This window comes from Oculina patagonica, chromosome 1 (genome assembly GCF_052425735.1).
Source record: "Oculina patagonica isolate OP01 chromosome 1, crgOcupat, whole genome shotgun sequence".
Taxonomy (NCBI): domain Eukaryota; kingdom Metazoa; phylum Cnidaria; class Anthozoa; order Scleractinia; family Oculinidae; genus Oculina; species Oculina patagonica.
This window is the reverse complement of record NC_135758.1, coordinates 36,282,902-36,306,915: the sequence shown is the minus strand read 5'-3', so window position 1 is coordinate 36,306,915 and position 24,014 is coordinate 36,282,902. Positions and strand designations below refer to the sequence as shown.

Here is a 24,014-nt window from a genome sequence, read left to right as displayed (position 1 = left end):
CTTCATTTGCAATTATTAAAGATAGTCTGAAAATTGCTGATTCCTCGCGAAGCGAGGCCGAAGGCCGAGCGTAGCGGGGTGTATAATTTTGTCCCTCAAAGGGCTCAGGCGGGATGAAATCTCGTGTGGAGTTTACGGTCATATATATATATTTATTTGTGAGGTTGGTGTGTGGCGGAAATGACGTCACACGGCCACCGCACGCTGGTGGCCTAATGGTAAGGCGTCGGACTTGTAATCAGATCTTCGGGACTGAGGGCACGGGTTCGAATCCGGCTAGGGTTTTTTTTTTTTTTTTTTTTTTTTTCTTTTTTTTTGTGGGTTGGAATCCTGAGCCTTTCATTTTTATCGTTTTTCTTTTCGGATTAAAATAACACTGATTTCCACATAATACTCCCTCAACGCCTATTCAGGCTATGGCCATCCCCTTTTTTTTTTTTTCGTTTATCGTCGTATGTGTTTTCTGATTTTGGGTCGGTCGGTCGGAATTAAAAAAAAAAATTCAAAAAAAAAAAAGTGGATAAGGAGTCTGGAACTAGGAGGCCCGGTACCTCAGCATAATGTCCGTGGAGCCTGGAAACAAGAAGACATGGTTACAAAGTCAACATGGCGGCAATGGAGGAAGGAAAAATCGACGTCGTGGTTAAACTCAAACAAGAACAGCGTAAAAAGGATGAAACATTATTTAAAATAATGTGTCATTGCCTTCTATACCTTCTGTATAATTTTTTTTTTTTTTTTTGAAAACGCGAAAATCTGGGTCGGTCGGACGACGCTAAACAGAGAAAAAAAAAGGGGATGGCCTATAAACCTTTCATCGCCATCAGGGGCGCGCGGGCGGAGGGTTCGAATCCTCCTGCCGTTCGTTCTTCTTTTTTTTTAATGACCTCAAATAAATGTCCAAAATGCGACTATCCAATAATTTGTCGATGATTTTGAAAATAGCCTGCGCTTCCCAAGTCCCAACGCTTTATACCTCTTTACGAACCAGAAAGAGCCGCCATCTTCAAAGCTGAGTAGACCCTGGGAACGAGGGTGTCGCGGCCATGCCCGTTACTAATTTTTAACAAATATATCTTCCTGCCTACTGTGGAAAATTGAATATGTACAATGTTCAACTTCAAATAATCCACTCCTTATTTATAACACCACCCCCCCCCCCCCCCACCTCCCCAACCCAGAGCTTCGCGAGGCCCTGCGAGTCACGTATTACTAGTTTAGCTATTAAATGATTACATTCTCTTGGTGCAAAAAAAGACGAGCAATTGCTCATTGAACTCTCGGCGGTCTCGTAAACTTAGCAATGGGAAAAACAAACTGTTAAAAAACGTTAGTCTAAGTTTTGAAAATCTTCTCGCTACAAAATTCCATTTTACATGTTTTACCCTTCGTTCGCCCGTCGCTGTTGGGGTTGAGTGCGAAAGGGACGCTGGGAATGCAAATGTGACAGGTGTTCAGTATTTATTGAGTCCGCAGTGAAATGAGTCTGTACAGCGGTATGATGATCTAACATGGCGCCGATCCTTGGGTCGGTGCCCCAAGTTTTACGGTAAGAATTTTTAACTTTACATTTCAATTGTCATAATTTATATTTGCCTGAAAAAAGTTTATATATCCATGGTTATATTGTATCGCGTATTTTTTCAACAGGCAAGCGGAAACATTGAAAGCCGCTTTGAAGAGTAAGTTGTTTACAAAAGCTAAGATAGTTGTTTTTCTCATATTTTGTTTTCGTTTTTGTAGCAAATTAACGTAACTTTTATTAAGTTGTACTTTTCTTCGATGCACTAAATATGTCTATTTTTAATACTGCTGTTACGTTTACCTCAATGAGCGTATTCCAACTCCTAAAACATAAATTACTTAAGCTTATATACTTACAGTTTGCCCGAATTTTTTTTTTGCACTTTAACCAGCAGTGACCTGTCTATATATTCAAGTTCTTAACTCAGATAAGGGTCAAAATAACTACACACACGGGCCACCGAAGTGATGGTATCTTTTTTTGTTGAACCACATTTTATCAAAATTAATAAGCTAAGGAAAACTGGCAAATGACCTAGGTAACAATTTGTGTCATAGTTTTATACTAACAAAGAACAAACATCTATTCTTTGTTTGCATTTCACCTTGTATCTTTTTAAAGCCTTTATTATTTAATATCCGGCAGTTTTACCTTGAAGCTAACGTTAAAGAAATGTGTGATGATTTATAAACACTGTTTGAGGAGAGCTGTGAAGTTGTGTGGGTTATCAAGATAGTCTCTTGTTGCCTCACAAAAGTTTGCTTTCCTCTCAAAACAGTATTTATTAGACTTGTCATCCTTGAATTAAAAGAAGCAAATAATCTATAATGATCTGGTAATGTTCACAGACTATGAAATATCATTGACATTATAAAGACCTGTAGAGCTATAGTACGTAATCAGTATGGGATTTTTTGCAAGAATGATAATCAGTCATGCAATTCTCATGAATTGAATGAATTCCTAAGAATGATAATACGAATTGTAAATTATGCACCTGGGTACATGCATGAGACTGACATTAAAAAACCTCCATTGAGCATGGGTTTTTGATGTCTGCATTAAGAAATGTATATGTTGTGGTTTAAATTTATCTTTGGTTTAAAATTTTTCAAACCAGTTTGATTTTTATTTTTCATTGTCTCCTATTCATTATCATAATTTCTGAAACAAAAGGATATAAAAATCAAACTGGTTTGAAAAATTTTAAACCAAAGATAAATTTAAACCACAACATATACGTTTGTATGTTGGAGAGTGTGTACACATAAATATATGTTTACAATGATTGTTTGCACATTGTTCTGAGTGGGCAAAAGGCTGTTGTGTTATACAGGCCTGCTCATGAAAGCAAATGTTGCTTTACTGGCACATATTTGCTGTTTTGATTTAAATGGCTTTTTTATTGACTATAGTAGGAGAAAAAATAATTAAATTCAAATCAAATTCCCTCAGGCAGCTTTGAAGATTTCACTGTTGGTAGTGAAGGATGGCAGTCTCGACAAAGGTATTTACCATTATACCGGTAATATCGTATTTATTCGATTAAGCGCCCAACTTCGAATAAGCGCCCACCTCGAATAAGCGCCCACCCTGAAGGTAGGAAAAGTTAATAAGCGCCCACCCTGAAGGTAGGAAAAGTTAATAAGCGCCCACCCCCACCCGACAAAAAAGGTGAAGTGCAGAAGAGGAGTTAAAATTGACGTAGTACTACTAAGAGACTTCCCTGAAGACCGATTTTTTTCTTAGTATTTTTCAGAAACTTTCAATGAACAGTTACAATTCTGCTTTGGTACATCTTCACGTTTTGTTATTATTTATTGTTTCGTTACAAAATAAGTTATTACTTGCTGAAAATGGTGAAAATTTAATAAGCGCCCAGCCTCGAATAAGCGCCCACCTCGAATAAGCGCCCACTCTCAAGGTCCAAAAATTTAATAAGCACCCAGGGCGCTTAATCGAATAAATACATATATATATATATGATAAATGCAAATGCGGCCTTACACTACTGAAGACCTGAAAAAAAATTTCAGGCTCTGAGCGGGAGTCGAACCCACGACCTTTGCGTTGCCAGTGCAATGCTCTACCACTGAGCTATCAAAGCCACATGAGAGCGGTCGTATATGGGTAATCCCTTTATGGTGGACATGATACTCGGCCCAAGTATATGTGAAATAAATGAATGTGTGTCCAGCAGTAGCAGTGAAATATATATATGATAAATGCAAATGCGGCCTTACACTACTGAAGACCTGAAAAAAAAATTTCAGGCTCTGAGCGGGAGTCGAACCCACGACCTTTGCGTTGCCAGTGCAATGCTCTACCACTGAGCTATCAAAGCCACATGAGAGCGGTCGTATATGGGTAATCCCTTTATGGTGGACATGATACTCGGCCCAAGTATATGTGAAATAAATGAATGTGTGTCCAGCAGTAGCAGTGAAATATATATATGATAAATGCAAATGCGGCCTTACACTACTGAAGACCTGAAAAAAAATTTCAGGCTCTGAGCGGGAGTCGAACCCACGACCTTTGCGTTGCCAGTGCAATGCTCTACCACTGAGCTATCAAAGCCACATGAGAGCGGTCGTATATGGGTAATCCCTTTATGGTGGACATGATACTCGGCCCAAGTATATGTGAAATAAATGAATGTGTGTCCAGCAGTAGCAGTGAAATATATATATGATAAATGCAAATGCGGCCTTACACTACTGAAGACCTGAAAAAAAATTTCAGGCTCTGAGCGGGAGTCGAACCCACGACCTTTGCGTTGCCAGTGCAATGCTCTACCACTGAGCTATCAAAGCCACATGAGAGCGGTCGTATATGGGTAATCCCTTTATGGTGGACATGATACTCGGCCCAAGTATATGTGAAATAAATGAATGTGTGTCCAGCAGTAGCAGTGAAATATATATATGATAAATGCAAATGCGGCCTTACACTACTGAAGACCTGAAAAAAAATTTCAGGCTCTGAGCGGGAGTCGAACCCACGACCTTTGCGTTGCCAGTGCAATGCTCTACCACTGAGCTATCAAAGCCACATGAGAGCGGTCGTATATGGGTAATCCCTTTATGGTGGACATGATACTCGGCCCAAGTATATGTGAAATAAATGAATGTGTGTCCAGCAGTAGCAGTGAAATATATATATGATAAATGCAAATGCGGCCTTACACTACTGAAGACCTGAAAAAAAAATTTCAGGCTCTGAGCGGGAGTCGAACCCACGACCTTTGCGTTGCCAGTGCAATGCTCTACCACTGAGCTATCAAAGCCACATGAGAGCGGTCGTATATGGGTAATCCCTTTATGGTGGACATGATACTCGGCCCAAGTATATGTGAAATAAATGAATGTGTGTCCAGCAGTAGCAGTGAAATATATATATGATAAATGCAAATGCGGCCTTACACTACTGAAGACCTGAAAAAAAAATTTCAGGCTCTGAGCGGGAGTCGAACCCACGACCTTTGCGTTGCCAGTGCAATGCTCTACCACTGAGCTATCAAAGTCACATTAGAGCGGTCGTATATGGGTAATCCCTTTATGGTGGACATGATACTCGGCCCAAGTATATGTGAAATAAATGAATGTGTGTCCAGCAGTAGCAGTGAAATATATATATGATAAATGCAAATGCGGCCTTACACTACTGAAGACCTGAAAAAAAATTTCAGGCTCTGAGCGGGAGTCGAACCCACGACCTTTGCGTTGCCAGTGCAATGCTCTACCACTGAGCTATCAAAGCCACATGAGAGCGGTCGTATATGGGTAATCCCTTTATGGTGGACATGATACTCGGCCCAAGTATATGTGAAATAAATGAATGTGTGTCCAGCAGTAGCAGTGAAATATATATATGATAAATGCAAATGCGGCCTTACACTACTGAAGACCTGAAAAAAATTTCAGGCTCTGAGCGGGAGTCGAACCCACGACCTTTGCGTTGCCAGTGCAATGCTCTACCACTGAGCTATCAAAGCCACATGAGAGCGGTCGTATATGGGTAATCCCTTTATGGTGGACATGATACTCGGCCCAAGTATATGTGAAATAAATGAATGTGTGTCCAGCAGTAGCAGTGAAAAATATATATGATAAATGCAAATGCGGCCTTACACTACTGAAGACCTGAAAAAAAATTTCAGGCTCTGAGCGGGAGTCGAACCCACGACCTTTGCGTTGCCAGTGCAATGCTCTACCACTGAGCTATCAAAGCCACATGAGAGCGGTCGTATATGGGTAATCCCTTTATGGTGGACATGATACTCGGCCCAAGTATATGTGAAATAAATGAATGTGTGTCCAGCAGTAGCAGTGAAATATATATATGATAAATGCTCAGTGGTAGAGCATTGCACTGGCAACGCAAAGGTCGTGGGTTCGACTCCCGCTCAGAGCCTGAAATTTTTTTTCAGGTCTTCAGTAGTGTAAGGCCGCATTTGCATTTATCATATATATATTTCACTGCTACTGCTGGACACACATTCATTTATTTCACATATACTTGGGCCGAGTATCATGTCCACCATAAAGGGATTACCCATATACGACCGCTCTCATGTGGCTTTGATAGCTCAGTGGTAGAGCATTGCACTGGCAACGCAAAGGTCGTGGGTTCGACTCCCGCTCAGAGCCTGAAATTTTTTTTCAGGTCTTCAGTAGTGTAAGGCCGCATTTGCATTTATCATATATATATTTCACTGCTACTGCTGGACACACATTCATTTATTTCACATATACTTGGGCCGAGTATCATGTCCACCATAAAGGGATTACCCATATACGACCGCTCTCATGTGGCTTTGATAGCTCAGTGGTAGAGCATTGCACTGGCAACGCAAAGGTCGTGGGTTCGACTCCCGCTCAGAGCCTGAAATTTTTTTTTCAGGTCTTCAGTAGTGTAAGGCCGCATTTGCATTTATCATATATATATTTCACTGCTACTGCTGGACACACATTCATTTATTTCACATATACTTGGGCCGAGTATCATGTCCACCATAAAGGGATTACCCATATACGACCGCTCTCATGTGGCTTTGATAGCTCAGTGGTAGAGCATTGCACTGGCAACGCAAAGGTCGTGGGTTCGACTCCCGCTCAGAGCCTGAAATTTTTTTTCAGGTCTTCAGTAGTGTAAGGCCGCATTTGCATTTATCATATATATATTTCACTGCTACTGCTGGACACACATTCATTTAAATACATATATGTTATTTGCCGGCTGGGAGGTCCGTATAGTGAAAAACTGTGACCGAGGTCTTGAAAATGCTGCCCGAGGCCGCAGGCCGAGGGCAGCATTCTCAAGGCCGAGGTCACAGTTTTTCACTATACGGACCGACCCTAAGCCGGTAAATAACTTATTTATTTTTTTATGACGAATTTTATTATCCCGATGAGGTAGACAAAAACTCACGAAAGCGTTACCGTGGCCCGTGGGCAGATATAGGAGAATCTTGCCCGCGCTAAGAACCAATCAGATTGCAGGATTCGTTACCGTGCCCTCTGATAAAAAAATAAGGTATTTAATGTTGCAGCTGCAAATACTAAATGATATATGTACCAATGCAATAATTGAGAAATAAATTTGCAGCCACGCCACTGAGGCTTTGGAAAATTTTGCACAAAACTTGATTTAAGTTGCTGCTCCGGAAAACTGTTGATTCCATGATACTATTGCAGAGCCATCTGTCATTTGAGAAATGAATTTGTCAAATGTTTGTATTACGTTATTATTATTATTACTAAATAAATATTATTACTATTATTATTATTATTATTATTATTATTGTTATTTATAAATTCATTATTGAGTAGACAGGAGTTAATTAACTACCGTAGAATTCCGGTTATAAGCCCCCCCGCTTATAGGCCCATCATCCTGGAAACAAAAAAATACATCCGGTTATAAGCCCCCCGGATATAAGCCCCCCTCTACCAGATGACAGTACTGAATAGGGCTAAATGTTGCTTTATTATGTGTTTTTAACTTAAAAACGTATTGTCATTAACACTCCCGTGGCTCGTTTTGAAACATTTTTTTCATTCCGCTTATAAGCCCTCCCGGATATAAGCCCCTCCGCTTATAAGCCCACCCAAAACCCCTTACGAAGTTGTATAAGCCCAGGGCTTATAACCGGAATTCTACGGTATTTATTATTTATTAATTTTATTTTTTAAGTGATGAAAGCTAGTCATGGGTAATGATAATCAAAGAAATGTATATAACCCTAGCTGAACAAAAATTTCTTTTTTTAAAATTAATATTATAAAAACTATGAAATAATAAACTTGCACCCTGTTCTTTTTTAAGACTACAGGATCTGTACAAGAGTATCCTGTTAACAGATCTTGAGTCTGGATTAGACAAGAAGGTTGAGCAAGACCTGTAAGTACATTTACTTATTTAATAACCTTCTACCGGCAATTATTTTATAATGTTTGTATGCCAAATGCTAATTACTGTAGTATTAGTTTAAATTGACAAGTCAGCCTGCAAGTTATAACTACAAGTTTATTGTAAAAGCTTTGTTTTTATGTGAGTGAACATAATTATACTGGTACAGTGGAACCCCGATATAACGATATGCCAAGGGGGCAGTAAAATTATATCGTTATATCGAGGAATCGTTTTATCGGGGTTCCGTCCCATACATTTTACTATTGCCGGGACATAACATATTCATCGTTATATCGGGAATATCGTTATATCGAAGATCGTTATATCGGGGTTCCACTGTAACAATTTAAGGGACCAGTTTCATAACAACAACTCATGTAGTTTTTAGTGTCCATCTTTTAAATGTACAGCTTGTTGTACTCTGCAAGTCTATCTCCCAAAAGCCCCATCATTTACTGATACATAAGTCCCCTTACATACTTAGCATTACGAGGTGAATTGTGCCAAAGAATTCACAATATAACTGCCTTTTATTCTTACAACTTGTACATGTATGCCTACTAAACCAAAAATGTTGTGCACATAAGCTCTTGCAATTTACAGTATCTGTTTCATTACAATATGAAAAATCGTGTATTTGAAAATTATGCGCCTGATGAAAGATTTATATTTTTTGTATTTTCAGATGGAACAGTGCTTTTAAGAGTCAGGTGGACTTTTTAAGGCAACAAACAAAAGAAAGGAAGGCAAGTTTGTTTTTAAGTCATGGAACATCATGAATGATTTATTGGAGAGTGCAGATCATTAACTTAAAATCTTACTTACCACATCTTACTTATCAAGATACTAGCAGATGCAATTCTTTATAAAGAAAATTAATTAATTGATTAATTAAAAGTATCTTGTTTGTTTTCTTCATGTTTAACTTACTATCATTGGGACATCACAAGGGATATATATATATTCTTTGATTCACAAGTGCTTGGTTGATAATAGCTAAGCACAGGCTAAAGTTATTCCTCACTTCTAGTCAATAATCTAATTGTTTATTTATTTATTTAATATTTGTTCGTTTGTTTGTTTGTTGTTAATTGCATTTTATAACCTACCAGGGCTCAAAAAAAGTCGAGGTGCAGGCTGTTTTGACTTTGTTTCTTGAAGCTGCCAGTGGTTTCTATATTCAGGTATGGGAATTCTATCATGACAGTAGTTCAGTGTAATAAAAAAGTTCTTTGTTTGGTAAGTTTGTTGGGTTGAACTAAAATATAGAGGTCCTTTGCAGAACCCTGTTATGTGGTATTGTCAGTCATAATAATTGTAAGAGTACAAAAGTAAAGTAAAGTAATTAAAACTTTATTAAGTCTCCCAATCAGAGCTTTTCAGACCTAATTTACAGTTAGATAAATACAAACATAATACTCAAGTAAGAAATAAGAAATGGCTACCAAGAAGTGGTTATCAACAAAAAAGTATGGAAGATCCTCCCAGAGTAAGGTTTTGAATTGAGTTACATCCAGGCTGCATGTTGCTGTAACTTTACCTTGTACAGTCATGCAATCTGTTAGTGCATAGAAGTGTTGTTAATTAATTGTGGTTTCTCTTCATAAGCTGTTGCAGGAGTTGTGTTTGACATACAGGCTAGACATTCCTGGACATGTCAGGTCATCACAATTGGGTATTCTTGAAGGTAAGTACTCTTAAGACTAGGAATAATAATCTAACTAATTCCCATTTGAAACTTGTGAGTGACCAACATTTTTTAATTAATATAACTACTGACAGTACCAATAACTAGTACATTTAACTGTGAGATGGGCAGAAAATCATGTAATACTATAGATATATCTATAACTATTATTCATCTTCAATGTGTTGATACACCCTCAACTTCTCTGAGTTTAAGCACTAAAAGTAATGTACAGTAATAAATAATAAGAAATTGCTTATGTTTCAAGTCACAATATTATCCAATCAGAACTTAACTGTAGCTAGCACAAGCACCCTTAAGGTTCATAAAAAGTCTAAACCCACTCTTCTGTACACTCAGAGGTGGAGGGTGGGGGGTGGGGAAGGAGTATTAAATTTCATGAAAAAAAAAATACTAAGACCCTTCTCTTTCAGAAATAAATGGAAACACCAGTCCAGCTAAGAAACCTCATACTCAGTCTTGTTACTACATCTGCCAAGACTGCCTGGTGCACCTAGGAGATATTGGTAAATTATTTTGCTGTAGAAATGTTTAACTTACACTTAATCATTTTCGTACCCTGTGGGACAAAATGCAAACAATGTTTCTCCATTTATTTAGCTGTTTTATATAGCACGTTTTACCTTGCACCATGTTAGTTTCACCTCACTGGGCTCAGCCATGATAGGTCAGCACCAGAACCGTGGTATAAGATGGTATAAGATAATTTGCTGTTAGTATATAATAAAACAGTAGATAGCGTTGTTGGCACACACTGATTGGCTACTCAAACATGTGTGACATAATAATAATAATAATAATAATAATAATAATACTTTTATTGTTTATCCTGGTAAAGACAAGTCGGTCAAAGATATAGATTGACTGGTATTAATCGGCAACCAGTATAAAAAATTATTCATGCATAAATAAAATTATGAATTAATTTATTCTTATTTTCATCTTTAGCTCGTTACTGTGATGACCCTGAGCAGGCAGAAGTGTTTTATCATCATGCTCTTGTTTTGGTTCCATCAAATGGTATGCCCGTTGGATAAATTTAAATTTAAAATATCACATTATTCAGTTATAAATATTACATGTACCATGCTAGGAAGGTCAACAGGATTGTGTTAAAAGAGGACTGTATTAATTTACCATTTGTTCCAGAAAAATGCATCCCACAGAAGTTTTTTGTAGCATGACCCCCCCCCCCCCTCCTCCTCCCCCCTTTGGAATTTGGAACGACCTTCTTTGGGGTGGGTAGAGATATATTTCCTGGAACCATGAATGTTAACTGTTAACCTGAGGTTTTGGTGTATTCAACAGGCCAGCCCTACAACCAGCTGGCTATTTTAGCTAGTGGTAAGGGAGACGAACTAGCAACAGTTTATTACTACTGCAGGAGGTACATGATTATAATTAATTATTAATTAGTAAACTTTTTGTTTCACCTGGCAATAACCTTGTGTTAACAAAATTCAGGAGTAACAAATGATACGCAATCTCTGTCAGTTGTCTCAAGAACCATATGTATACAGGGCTGTCATTAAGGGCTAAAAGGTGTACCCAGCCTGACCAATCAATCAAAATCGATGATCAGAAATCAATCAATCAATCAATCAATCAATATCAATCAATGATGGTTAGTTAATTGATATCGATTGGTATCGGCCAATCGATGACCAATCGATAGTCACAAATAAAATTTCCTTAATTACATCGATTGCTATCGATTTTCATCAATTGTCATCGATTGTTATGGGCATCCCCAGGACAGTTCTCCAGGATATCTGGAAATAGATTTTTGCAAATCCGAAAACGACATGTCTGAAGAAGCGGATAAAGCCTGGGATAAAGCAACGGACGTTACACTTGTTATTAAGTGCGTGGTCAAAGGCTACCATGCCTGTGACTTCACTGTTGAAGTTGGTGAGGAGTTTGTGGCTAAGAGAAAATGGGGAGAGTGTGGGAACACGTTTAAGGTTACTAATTAGCGTGGACAATTAGCATCGATTGGCATAGATTATAATCAATTGGTATCGATTATCATCGATTATTTGTTTTATCGATTGGTCAGGCCGGGAGGTGTAACACCTGTTACGGCTAAGTTCACCCAATGTTGATTGGTGTTATGTTACACTTGCATACAGAACGCATTGCTGCAGGTGATAACTTCAGTGTTATAGCTGCTTAAAAACTTAATGAAAGCCCTGAATTATATGAGTTTATTAGTACTAATTAAACTTTATCAGGCAGGACGTTATACCGTGTACCTCTGAATTTAAGTGTATGGCTTCATAATGCACAGTAATGTTATAATTATCAGTCATCACCTGCACATTTCTTGTTATAATAAATCAATACACTCTGACTACCTTCAAAAACAGGCACTGAGAAATAATGTATTAAATAATAAAAATAAAATTTACCAAATTTGTGGATATTGCCATTGATTGAGTTTGAGACTTAAAGGTCAATTTTTTATTGGTTTCTAGTTTTGTATTAAGTTTGACCTCTTGATGAACTTTTGTTCTCCAGCATTGCTGTAAAGAATCCATTCCCAGCAGCATCAACAAATCTTCATAAAACATTGAGCAAAGTAGTTGCCAGGCATAATACCAGGTACAGGTTGGGCAAGAATGGGTAAATGTAAGCTTAATTCCTTTACTCTAATTGGGCTTGACTTTGTTCCATAATCCATGGAATAATATTTTTATTATTAATCACGCTTGTGGCAAAAACTAAATACAAAATGGTAAGCAAAAAAATAGATAACATCCACCTGTCACCAAAATTATGGCAAGGGATAATAATAATAATTAAAATATAAGTTAGTTTACTTATTATATTTTATTAATAATTATATTTATTTTGATATTTATTGTTTGATATAGTCTACATAATCAATAGTAGTTAGATATTAGCAGCTAGCAGAATGGAGGAAAACATTATTTTAAATGCAGGGTGAAATATGAATCTGATATAATCTGGCAAAGCATCCCCATTAATTTTTCATAGGATCTAACTAAATAATTACAAAGTTAAATAATTACAACAACAGTTTATATTTGAGGCTGTTCTTTTTCTTTGCAGGGATGGAAGTTTAGAAATATCTAAGGCAGAGTTTGGGCACATTTTCCTTCAGTTTCATGGCCATGTTTATCTTGTGCAAGGTTGGTAGGAAATGACTGTCAGTAGTTTTATTTGGATTTTTTTTTTCAAACTGGTTTATATTGCTAATACTAATTGATAGGTGACAAATATTTAGAATCTAAAATTATTTTCTGTAGAGGTGTATGCTGACAAATAGATTAATAATGTTACAGCTGTCAAGTAATTTCTGAAGAAAAGAAAGGACCAAACATACTATTACACATGACTTCTTTTTGTTGATGACAGATTTTGATCAGGCAAGAACTCTCAAAGATCGCATTATTGCTGCATTAAAAGTAAGTATACTATGGTAAATCAGCCTTTGAAACAGGTTCTCTGGTTGATACAATGAAGAAAAGAAAGGATAAAGAAACGTTATTATTGAAATAATAGTGTTTCCACCCAGCTCACTTAGCTTGTGGCCTTTTCTTTTTCGCCCTATCTAATGATTTATGGATGTGAATTTTCCAGTAGTTAAAACAAACTGTTATTTTATTTATTTATTTTATTTTACAAATTTGCCCAGGTAAGTTCACAAAAGAACACTAAGTCTCCTACAAGGTGGACCCACCACCAAACCATCCCCCTAAAAAATCTATATCCCATTCCCTAGAACCCCAATATAAATAACAATGAAAACAAAAAGCAATAAATGTTGCAAAAAAAAGAGCTAACAAGAACAACGTACAACAGTATTTACACGGCGGCACTTTGGACAAACTAATTTATACGTACAAATGTCATCGTGATGGAATACTAAACGAAGTCTTTCATAAAAATACGATTAAGTCTTGATACAAGTCTTAATCGTGATGTACCGGTAGACTGAATACGATTAAAACTTTGCCTATTAAGACTCTTTTGAGAAATATATTGTTCCAAGTGCTCTGCTAATTCTGTGTTACTTGTCAATCTATAGGGAATCCTGACACAGAATAAATTTACTTCAGAGTTCCTTATCAAACTTGTGGCAATAACTTTGTTTCTGCTGTGGAACATCAGGACAGGAGGAGCAGATGATTTGGAGGAGTTTGACTGCATAGGAAAAGATGAAGAGGTTCAAATATGACTTTATATTCATTGACATTAATTTTACACTCTGCATCTTGGAAGCAAATAATTTGCTTCCAAGATTGGCAAACAATCATACTGGTAATGTTCTTCTTGTGTGATAATCACACAATGTTCTGTATTCAAAAGGGCCTTTAATTTATGTCTGCATTAAATTAAAAAAAATTAGTATGCCAATGGTTAAAAAAGAATTTCTGCATTTGCATTGCTTTTTTTTATTCTGCCTTTTTTTCTTAATAGGAGTGTTGGCAATTGGCTCTGGAATTTACAGGTATTCATCAGTGGATTTTTGTTTGCATCTTAATATAAGTTATTGAAAATTATAATTATGCAAATTACGTTTGTCATGGTCACTGCCATTGTGTTGATACAGTGGAATCACGATTTCTCAAATCTCCAAGGGAAGGAAAATTGGTTTGAAAAATCAGGAGTTAGAGCGGTTTTCACTTGAGTGTCGAAAGTAATTTGCATTTGCTTTGGTTTTGCGTTCACTACGCTTAGTGATTGGTTTAAAAATTTTGCGCCACTTTCTCGGCCAATCAGGAGTAAAACCAAAACCAATCATGACTTGCTCGCGCACGTTTTCCCACGCTTCGTGCCAACTACATGTATTTGCTTCGAGTTTTGATTGGTTCACTGGATTGTCTGTGTCCTTTGTGATTGGCCAGAGTAATTACTTTGGTTTTGGTTTTTACGACACTCAAGTGAAAACCGTTCTAGAGAAATCAGAGTAATATTGCAGTGTTAATTTGTGAACAAAGAAAATCCAAGGGAAATGACTTTTGGTTCAAATTATTGGAAAGTTCTAGAAATTGGTATTCAACTGTATTTTCTACACACACACAAAAATAATAATATTAAACACGTAATGACTTGTCCCAAGAAAATTTCCCTTGCCTTTGTATCAGGAAACATCAAGATTCAAGGGAAACTGAATTCATTTGTGTAATAATTTCCAGAGGAACCAATCATTAAGTGAATTGTTGTAAAGCAAAACAAGGGATTTTAACAAATCAAGTGTGGATAGCAAGACAAAATAAATTTAAAATGATCATTGAATGGGATGTCACTTTCATGCAAAGCTCTTGGAAATGATACAGGTAGCTAGCATGTTTGCCTTATTACTCAGCTTAGTTTTTGTTAACTGTTTGTTATAAATTTTGTCTCCAAGTGGAGTTATTTGACACTCTCGTACTACATGCTTGTGACAATGAACCATCAAAGGAGCAGTCGACTGCAGCAGGGATGTGTGATGTGCTACCAGCTCTTAATCTCCTGTGTCAGTGGATGACAGGTTCATCTCACAACATTTGGAATGGAGAGATGCTCAAGAAAACCAAGTGAGTCAAGAGACTGAGATGAAAATTCGAATTAATAAGTTGACACTGGCTAAAAATATACTGTTAAAATATGTAACGAATGTGTTACATGTCTTAACAGGACGCCGTTGAACATTTGCATTTTTATCTTGCTGAAGAAGGCAACAGTAGTGGCCGAAACGTTCAAAAACAATATTTTTAGCCAGTGTCAACTTATTAATTCGAACCTTTAACATGCCTGGCTACAACCCGAACATTTTTAGACTTAGGCCCGGTTCAAACGTCGAACTTTTCATGTGCCGAACCTAATTGAGCCGAACCTATTAATTAGGTTCGGCACATGAAAAGTTCGACGTTTGAATCAATTAGGTTCGACAGATTTGTATTCGGGTCGACCTGCCGTTCTATCCGACAGGCCCAGTCGGATAGAACGGCAAAAGTTCGACACTTATACAGACGTCGCACTTTTCATGTGCCGAATCTAATGCATAAATTATGCAAATGTATTTGTAAATATAAGAGGGTTTGTGATTGGCTAGTGAGAGGTCATAAACGCGGTCATGCATAAAATTTAAGGCGCCACGTAACGCTCTGGACCGCGAAATAAATGATGATTGTTTTCCAACGCTAAAACTCTCGCTGTTAGTAGATTGCATTCGTATCATGTTTTCGTCTTTTGTTTTTGAATATATCTCTAAAATGAAAGGAAACAAAAAGCAAGACTGGAAACTAAAGGTAGTAGTTAAATTACAGAACTGGTTGATACTAAACACATTTGACCAAAGCTTGGCAACTGTACTTCAAGAACTGCTGTTTTTATTCTATTTTACCGGCAATAGAATGATAAACAGTCCATTTCAACTATTGGCCGGGTGTCGACCGCTTGTATTTCTAAACACGCCTTTGTCGTTTGGTTAAATTAGTTCACCTGGGTTAGTTTATTGATATGTCTTTTCATTTGTGACAAGTTGCGAGTGTAAACCACAAAGAAAAATGTTCTCCCACTGAACAGTGTTCTTGTTAATTCATTTTATAAAGTGCGCGACTTGAGAAGTCATTGTTTTCCTCTGGGCACAGATTGAGTTCGGCACATGAAAAAGTGCGACGTTTGAATCAACTGCCGAACTTAATTATTTGGGTCAACCCAAATAGGTATTAGGTTCGGCACATGAAAAGTTCGACGTTTGAACCGGGCCTTAGATGAATAACATGCTACCCTTCGAGAGAACAATTGAACAAACAACAGCAACAATGCCCCTACAGTAGCACCAAAAACAAAGTAACTGCTAAACTTGAGGACCAGTAGAATTTCAAACTGACAAGAGCTGCAACCTTACTGAGACTGAAAGCAAAACCTTTAATGCCTGGGTTTTTTAACTACAGTCATTGTTAGTAAAGCTGAAACTTGAAAAGTTACCCAGTCATGGTCAAGAGTACATTGTAGTTTTTTTTTGGATAATACTATGTTCACATATAATGTACATCACTTTGGTGCCAGAAGCGTAAAGCAGACTGTGACAAAATGATAACCCAGGTTATCCTTTAAAGGTGACTATTTAAATTTAAAGGAGCTAAGCGGACATTGAACGTATCTAATGCGATTTAATCATTTATAGGACTTGGGAGGACTTTGCAGCCTTACTGAATCTCTTGCAAGTGACACACCCGCATCTACCTGAGAAATTTGGTAATTACTGATGTCATAATTACTTAAAATTACTGATGATAATTGACTGTTTTAGAATAGGAAACAGTATCTTGTAGGGTGTCATAGGCCTGCAGCATGTGCACAGAGCAAGATAATAACAGTAGCATGTTAAGCCTACCGCACACTAGAGCATCTACCTGAGCTAACCGCCTCGTGTGCCGTTTGCTCAGCAGATTTCTCTCTTGTGCGGACCGTTTTTCGTGAGAATTTTCCTCACGAGGCCTTGAGGAAAATATCTATCGTGTTTGATATTTTTTTGCCTCGCGAGGCAAGATCCTCAATGTGTGCAGGCGACATGAGAAACTTGCTCAGCCAGATATATCAACTGACCAATAAACACACGCAGAATGCTCACGTGCTTCAACATGGCAGCTTCCGAATCAAACTTGCTAAGCACTTTCCTCACTGTCTGCGGCAAAATGTGCAGTGAATAAATGGCTGAGCAAACAGGCACGTGAGATGAATAGCTCAGCTAGTTGCTCTAGTGTGCGGCTGGCTTTAGGCCTGCGATGTGTGCAAAGAAAATGGAGGTAGGCATTATCTAGCATTTTTTACTGGTATGGAATGTATGCAGAGAGCAAGATAATTGTTAGTGGTTCTTAGCATAAGCTTAAATGTCCTACCAGTGCAATCTCTTCCTTGATGAGTGTATCATATGATCAACCTGGAAACCATTATTACAGTTGAAATAAAAACGCACTTGTTAAGGAAAGTTTAAAATTCAAGATAGCTGTTAATATTATTTTATCACATGTTCTTCAACATAATACTTCTCTGGAAACAAATCACAGAAGTACTCAGTCATATTTAATTTATTTTTTTATATTAGAATTAATATTTGAAGTGTTTTGATTAAACAATGGCCCATTTTAATAATAGATATTCCACTTCATGAAGACTGGGAGCTTCAGAGCTTTCTTCCTCTCAGAGTCAGCCAAAGGTATGTGACATTTAATAATTACAGCTTCATTTAATCAACTCTTGTAACCAGACACTTTTCCTAAGCAGACTCTTGTAAGAGGAGACTTAATGACCAGTGGAAAGTAAAGTTGTTATTTTTATTAAATAAACACAAAGAATTTAAAACAAGATGCAACAACATGATTTAAATTAGTTACAAAGAAAAAGTGGCAGCTGGGAAACTAGAAAGCTTGTACGTGATTCAGCCTCCCCAATTAAACCAATTTGACTACCAATAGAGCAGTTTTCAATTGAGTGTTGTAAAACCAAAACCAAAGTAATTACTCTGGCCAATCACAAAGGACACAGACAATCCAGTGAACCAATCAAAACTCGAAGCAAATACATGTAGCCGGCACGAAGCGCGGGAAAACGTGCGTGAGCGAGTCACGATTAGTTTTGGTTTTAGTTCTGATTGGCTGAGAAAGTGGCGCGAGATTTTAAAGCCAATCACAAAGCGTAGTAATGCAAAACCAAAGCAAACGCGAATTACTTTCGACACTCAAGTGAAAACTGCTCTAATTTATTTGTAAGTTACATGGTGTAAAAATGCTAAATAAATAAAAATAGTGTGCTAGAACATGAAATGTTATTCACAGTTTGTAATAATTTTATTCTTAAGAGCTTCTTTAAAGAGCAACCAAGGGAGTTATAAAATTTACGTCCTTGGAATTAAAACACAGACAATAACTTTATATTCGTTCGACAAATTATAAGGTAGATGTGGGACATGAGAGTTTCTTGTTATAACTTTTGTTTTGATCGTTAAAGGAAACTAACTTATAGTATGAAGAGGACAAGACCAGACGATGAATCTGTGCACAGAGTTGTCAGGCTTATCAGGTTTGGAAATCGCCTGGTGAATAACAATCCTTGGTGAGAAGCAAATGTGGATGTTTTGTTGTTGTTTTTGAAAATTCTATTAAAACGTTTTCTTCTGTCTTAAAGTTTACTGTGTTGGTAATTACTTTTTGATGTTGCAGTATATTGACTAAAGTGGAGGACCTCATGACTGGCCTGTCAAGCTTCTCCTTGAAAATAAACACTTCATCACCAGTTGAAGAGGTATATTATCACACAATGCTGTCCATTTTGGCTTGTCTTTTGTATGTTGCCTCACTCTACAGGTTCGCGAAGACTCGTAAAAATATATAATGATGCCAGTTTGAGCTAACTATAATTTGTTTTGCTTAGATACCTTCCCACGATGAAAAGTTTCCCAAGTCACCTCAAGACATTGATTTAGAGTCTGCAGGACAGAAATTGCTCGCTTCCTTACCAAACCTGAACAAGGTAAACAATGAAATATTCTATTATTACACTGTGTTGTTAGATGTCAGGCAGTGCTCTGTTTTGGTCTTGTGTAATTGTTGCTGTTTTTGTGAAGTTTTTCCTTGAGTGCTGCTTATTCATTGTCCCAATTTACCTGTTTCGGGCGGAGCCTCCACATATAGTTTGGTATAAAGAGTACCCCCAAGCTGTTGACTTTTCTTGAAATACACAATTTACCCTGGTGCGCCGAAAAAAAAAACCCTCTCACCCTATAAGATTGACCATCAACCAATGTTTCTTGTAGTATGTATTACTTAATAAGATTATTGTACCGTTGTTCTTCCAACCAGGAAGCATTTTATGGCTGAACATGTTTACTTGTACTACTTGCAGTTTTGATTAAACTGCGTAATTAAAATGTTGAGTTTATTTTCAGGCAATGCCAGTAGGAACACCGTTTGCTGAAACTAGGTAGGAACGTCTTGTAACTACCTACAAAATTCTTCAATTATCTTTCGCATATTTTTAATTTTATATCCATTTCTTTGTCGTTAGAGGTACTTTGAGAGATAGGGTTTGAACCATGGTCATCTGATAAAATAAGCTTAGTGTTGATGTCTCTATTTTGACTTCTCGGTCAAGTATTTTTTTATTGCTTTACAGGACTACATGCTTCAAATACTGAATTAGTTAGCTTTTAGCACAAAAAACTATTATGCAATTTGTTTTAAAACATGGCGTTCTTGTTATTTCATCCAACAGTTCGTTGTTCAAGGGACCATTAGATGTTGGTCACACCTCAACAGGACATGCTCCTGCTCCTCCCTCCACAGTAGCTCAGTATTCACTGTTCCAGTCTGGATGGAATGTTCCCCTGACCTCTGCAGCTCTGTCTCAGCCAGGTAGATTTTATATCGTTCCACTTTGCCTAGTCTCTGTATAATATTTTTCATTTTTCTTGACCGCAGATTCATTTTGGAGACCACCTGGACGAACAGTCGGGCTCCACGTCTACAGCATGTCACCCGGAACAAATTGACTGCAGCAAAATAAAAGGGCCTCGGAACTAGAGAATTGTTCTCCTTCAATGATTTGACTCATTTGTGATCTTTCTCAAGAGCAAACTCGCCAGTTGATTTGAATTTTAATTCTCCTGCCGCCCTGGTGGTATTCCACATAGCGGAAATGATAGAAAGCCCTGCTGTTCTTTTCCTGAGGCTCTGGTGCTTTTGCTTATTCAGACCTTTCACTGTGTTTTTCTCAAGAAGACTTCTACTCGGTTTCAAACTTATTTTTAACTTTTTTAATAAAAATATTAAAGTCAGGATATTCCAGAGGAGTATAAGAAACAATTTAAATGGGACGTTTGCAAGTTTCGGAAAGAGGGGCAATATGCATTCTTATATTGGTTTGTTTGCCTTGTTCTCTTTATATAGATAGATATGTACATATATGTGCCTTTTGTTTTTGTGTGTTTTCGTGTGCGGTTTTTCGCTTTTTGGTAATTTTTTAGTTTGCAAAAAATTAGTATTTGCATCAGAATCTGATACTTTAATAGAAGACTTCTAAGTTTCAAATGGAACATTATTTCATTTGCAGATCACGCACCCCAAAGACCTGTAGCAAAGCCACCGAATCATCGTGTAACCCCAACAGATCACTTGACGGGCACAGGAGCCATGTCGGAGCTGGTGCTGTATTCCCACCTACCTTACCATCTCCTCCTGCTGTGCAAGAGAACCGCAGACCCACCAGCTTTGGAACAAACTTCCCTCCAGCTCCAATGCAGGGAAATTTCAACTCTCCATCCCAGTCTCCATTTGGTGGGTTTGGGTTGAGCGGTGGCTGGGGTTCCGGAGTCTGGGCGCCAAACTCATCCAGTGCTAGTGGCAGTGGTGGAACGAGTCCTGGAGCACCTGGTTTACAGGTAAACTGCTGTTGATGTTCCCTCTTTTATTTTGTTATCTGTGAGGTATTATTTATAAAATCTTGTTTTATCTTCGTTACATTCAGGAATGGCCGTGTTATAATATATGTTAAGTGCATAGATTTGAGAGTTGACACCAGCTATCGTCCTTATGCTGTGTTCGGGTCAAGGCAATCTACTTTTTGTGTCTTTCTCCACCCATGTGTATATGGACCTTGACAGTCGGGGGAATAAGTGCCGGTTTTGGCAAATCTTCGTTGAAGCACTTGAAGAGTTTCCGAATTATTTCATCCAATCAAAAACTAGCGCGAGCGCTCACGAGTACATGTACTTCGAAAGCAATCGCGCGTACAAATTCGTCATGTTGCTTAGCAACTTCTGGGACGAAAACCGCGGGCTCAGTCACTTCTCGGAGAAGTGATGTCGCCATCAACTGGCACTTGTTCCTTCGACTGTTGAGCAGGAATTTTGAGAAACCTGGCGAAATCACGGGCAGTAGGTGGGGGGTGGTGGTGGGGTAGCCTTCGGTGGACTAACTGCCTATCCAGGGTCCAGGGGGGTGTTACAGTACCCCGTGTTGCTTCATCTCACGGAAGGTGGATCTGATCTCTGTTATCGGAACGAAAATTTACACGGGTTATTTATGGGCAAAGCAAGTTGTTGTTAACACAATTGTAACTTGTTATAAACATTTGAATTGCAGTCTATCTGGGGATCAGACTTCACGCCTCCATCTGAAGGCATGTCCCCCCTGCAACAGCTGCTACAGGAGCAAAAGAAACACCAACAGAAGGACACTTGACAATCCTGCTCAACTCCAATATGAGGTTCAACACCGCATGTTAGCGGTTTCCATGGCAACATGATGACAAAGGGCGTGGTCACGCAGGGGCTTGCATCAACCCAGCTCAATTAGTACTGCACTCAGTTCATAAGGCAAATTACTGGCGAGTACTGGAGCCAGTCTGTTAACTAGCAGTCACACGAGTACAGGGAATGCTTTGCTTTTCACCAGCTTCAAGTGCTGTGTTAGTGAGGTCTTTTGATTATCTCCGCATTTGACACCTTTACAGTTTTTTGATGTAAGAACCAAGAAATCCAACGAGCTAAAGGGCCAACGGGATTACCGGTATTTCTTGTTTCGTCGGGAACACAGCAAAGTCTTGATGTTTTTTCCATGTCTTTAAAAAGGAGCAAAAAAGGCAATGTTGAGTAGAGAAATTGTATCAACATTTGCGTGCATTTTAAGAACACCTTTGGGGATCTTCAAGTTCCCATTTATATTATCATAGTTTATTAGTTTATGGTATTGTGTAGCCTGCCTGAGGCTTGTACTGTACTTTATTATGACATTTAATATATAATTTAAACCTAAAAGAGTAAGTGGCGTTAGCACGTACCATTCATTCGAGGGAAGTAAATATATTTCTTCACCATAAAATTCCATTTATTTCACTGAAAATTCCAAACTATTTTCATTGCTATCTCATTAAGCAGCTTCCAGTTGGAAACCGATTCCATTGACTTGAGCGGAATTTTTCTCAAGCTTGACTCTCGAGACTTTTTACTCGCACTCCGCTCTGTGAAAGAGAAGATTGAGTAGAACTGATTGAGATAACTATTAATCTGGTCGCAAGTGAGTACTAACGATCGCTGGAGTAACTTGTTTTTCTTCGTGTAGCTTGCCGTTTGTGCGCCAAATGTTTAGTCTGTTTTTTTTTTTATACTCTTGAAAGCGAATGCAAGTGAGTCATGGGTGATAAATATTCAATCTGAGCCAGTGTTCGAAATTCAGTGCAGTTGCAAGCGATCATATGAAAATCTTTTTTTTTTAATTCAATAAAATATTTTTGTTGGATGAGAAAAGGGCGATGGTATGGTCTGTTATCGACTCTAGTTCTTTTTGGAACTAAAATATATTTCTTTTAAAAGTCACAATACCCAGTTTATATTACAGATTGAACGGTTTTCAATCATTTTAATTTCTGTATTACACCGTAGTGTTAACTCAAGTACAAAAGCTAAAGAAGGGTTGAATAAACAGGTATATGAAATATTTTGCGTTGTGATCACACTTGCAAGTTAAATAGTTTTGGGTCTGTACCTGACATTTCTCATCAGAAAAAATACAAATTCCTGAAAATAAAAAAAATATGTCGTTTTTCTCTTTTTTTGTGTGTAGTTTGGTTCTTCTTAATTACAATGGTTGCCAACAAAAGCAAAGTTGACCATCAAAAATAAAAAGTAGAGCAAAGTCATCCAGTGAGGATTGTAATGGTTTCACAGCCTATTGCGTTTGTTTCTAAATTGAACCCAAAGAAAGCTGTAAACTAATGATAAAGCCAGGATCTGAGCTAGAATCAGAGCTAGGATCCACCCTTTTTTCTGATAGAAATCCTAACCCTATTATAGTGCTATTAAGGCTAACCAGGGTGCCAGTTAGGCTAACCGAACGCTTTTTTGGCTAACCAGAGTGCTAGTTAGGCTAACCGAACGCTATTTAGGGGAGTCTGGTTAGCGCGCTGGAGTTCTGCAGCATGCTAACTATTAGGCCGTGCACCGCGCCTCCCACACACCTCTCCACCCCAAAAATACACCCCACCGTTAGAGCGAGGTGAATGAGATTACCTTATTACACGAAATTTTCTTGACACTTTTAAGATCATTCGCCCGTATTGCATTGCGCAACCTTACTGCGCAGAAGAGCCCCCGTTTCTTTTGGTCACGTGGTACGTGTGGCCCTGGGGAAAAGGATGGTAATTAGCGCGCACTTAAAAGAGACGGTAAGCAAAGATGGATGCGGTAAAACAAAAAGTTGCTATTTCGCGCCGTCCGAGCGCTCTCCGGAAATCTCCGGAAAGCCTGTTCGCAGGCTAGATCAGGCTAAGGACACAATGTTGCGGACACATTTGTTTGCCCGCACGCGCAAAATTTGTCGCGGACACAAATTTTTTATCCGAGACAAAAAGTGT

At 38.0% G+C, this 24,014-nt stretch overlaps 3 non-coding genes and 1 pseudogene across 4 annotated transcripts; all 4 read left to right on the top strand.

Annotated features, from left to right (window-relative positions):
• The first annotated feature begins 1,505 nt into the window (after positions 1–1,505).
• LOC144667388 (nonsense-mediated mRNA decay factor SMG7-like) lies at positions 1,506–23,212 on the top strand (annotated as a pseudogene). The gene is made up of 25 exons (XR_013573308.1): positions 1,506–1,549; positions 1,651–1,682; positions 2,981–3,032; positions 7,856–7,930; positions 8,628–8,688; positions 9,055–9,126; positions 9,551–9,629; positions 10,064–10,156; positions 10,599–10,670; positions 10,959–11,037; positions 12,171–12,254; positions 12,726–12,805; positions 13,032–13,081; positions 13,705–13,842; positions 14,097–14,127; positions 15,028–15,196; positions 16,792–16,862; positions 17,763–17,823; positions 18,615–18,719; positions 18,827–18,908; positions 19,038–19,136; positions 19,552–19,586; positions 19,878–20,017; positions 20,715–21,042; positions 21,746–23,212. The product of XR_013573308.1 is annotated as a nonsense-mediated mRNA decay factor SMG7-like (transcript).
• Trnaa-ggc (transfer RNA alanine (anticodon GGC)) lies at positions 6,106–6,177 on the top strand. Its single transcript has one exon. It is a non-coding gene; the product is annotated as a tRNA-Ala (tRNA).
• Positions 6,342–6,413, top strand: Trnaa-ggc (transfer RNA alanine (anticodon GGC)). Its single transcript has one exon. It is a non-coding gene; the product is annotated as a tRNA-Ala (tRNA).
• Trnaa-ggc (transfer RNA alanine (anticodon GGC)) lies at positions 6,579–6,650 on the top strand. Its single transcript has one exon. It is a non-coding gene; the product is annotated as a tRNA-Ala (tRNA).
• Positions 23,213–24,014: the final 802 nt, after the last annotated feature.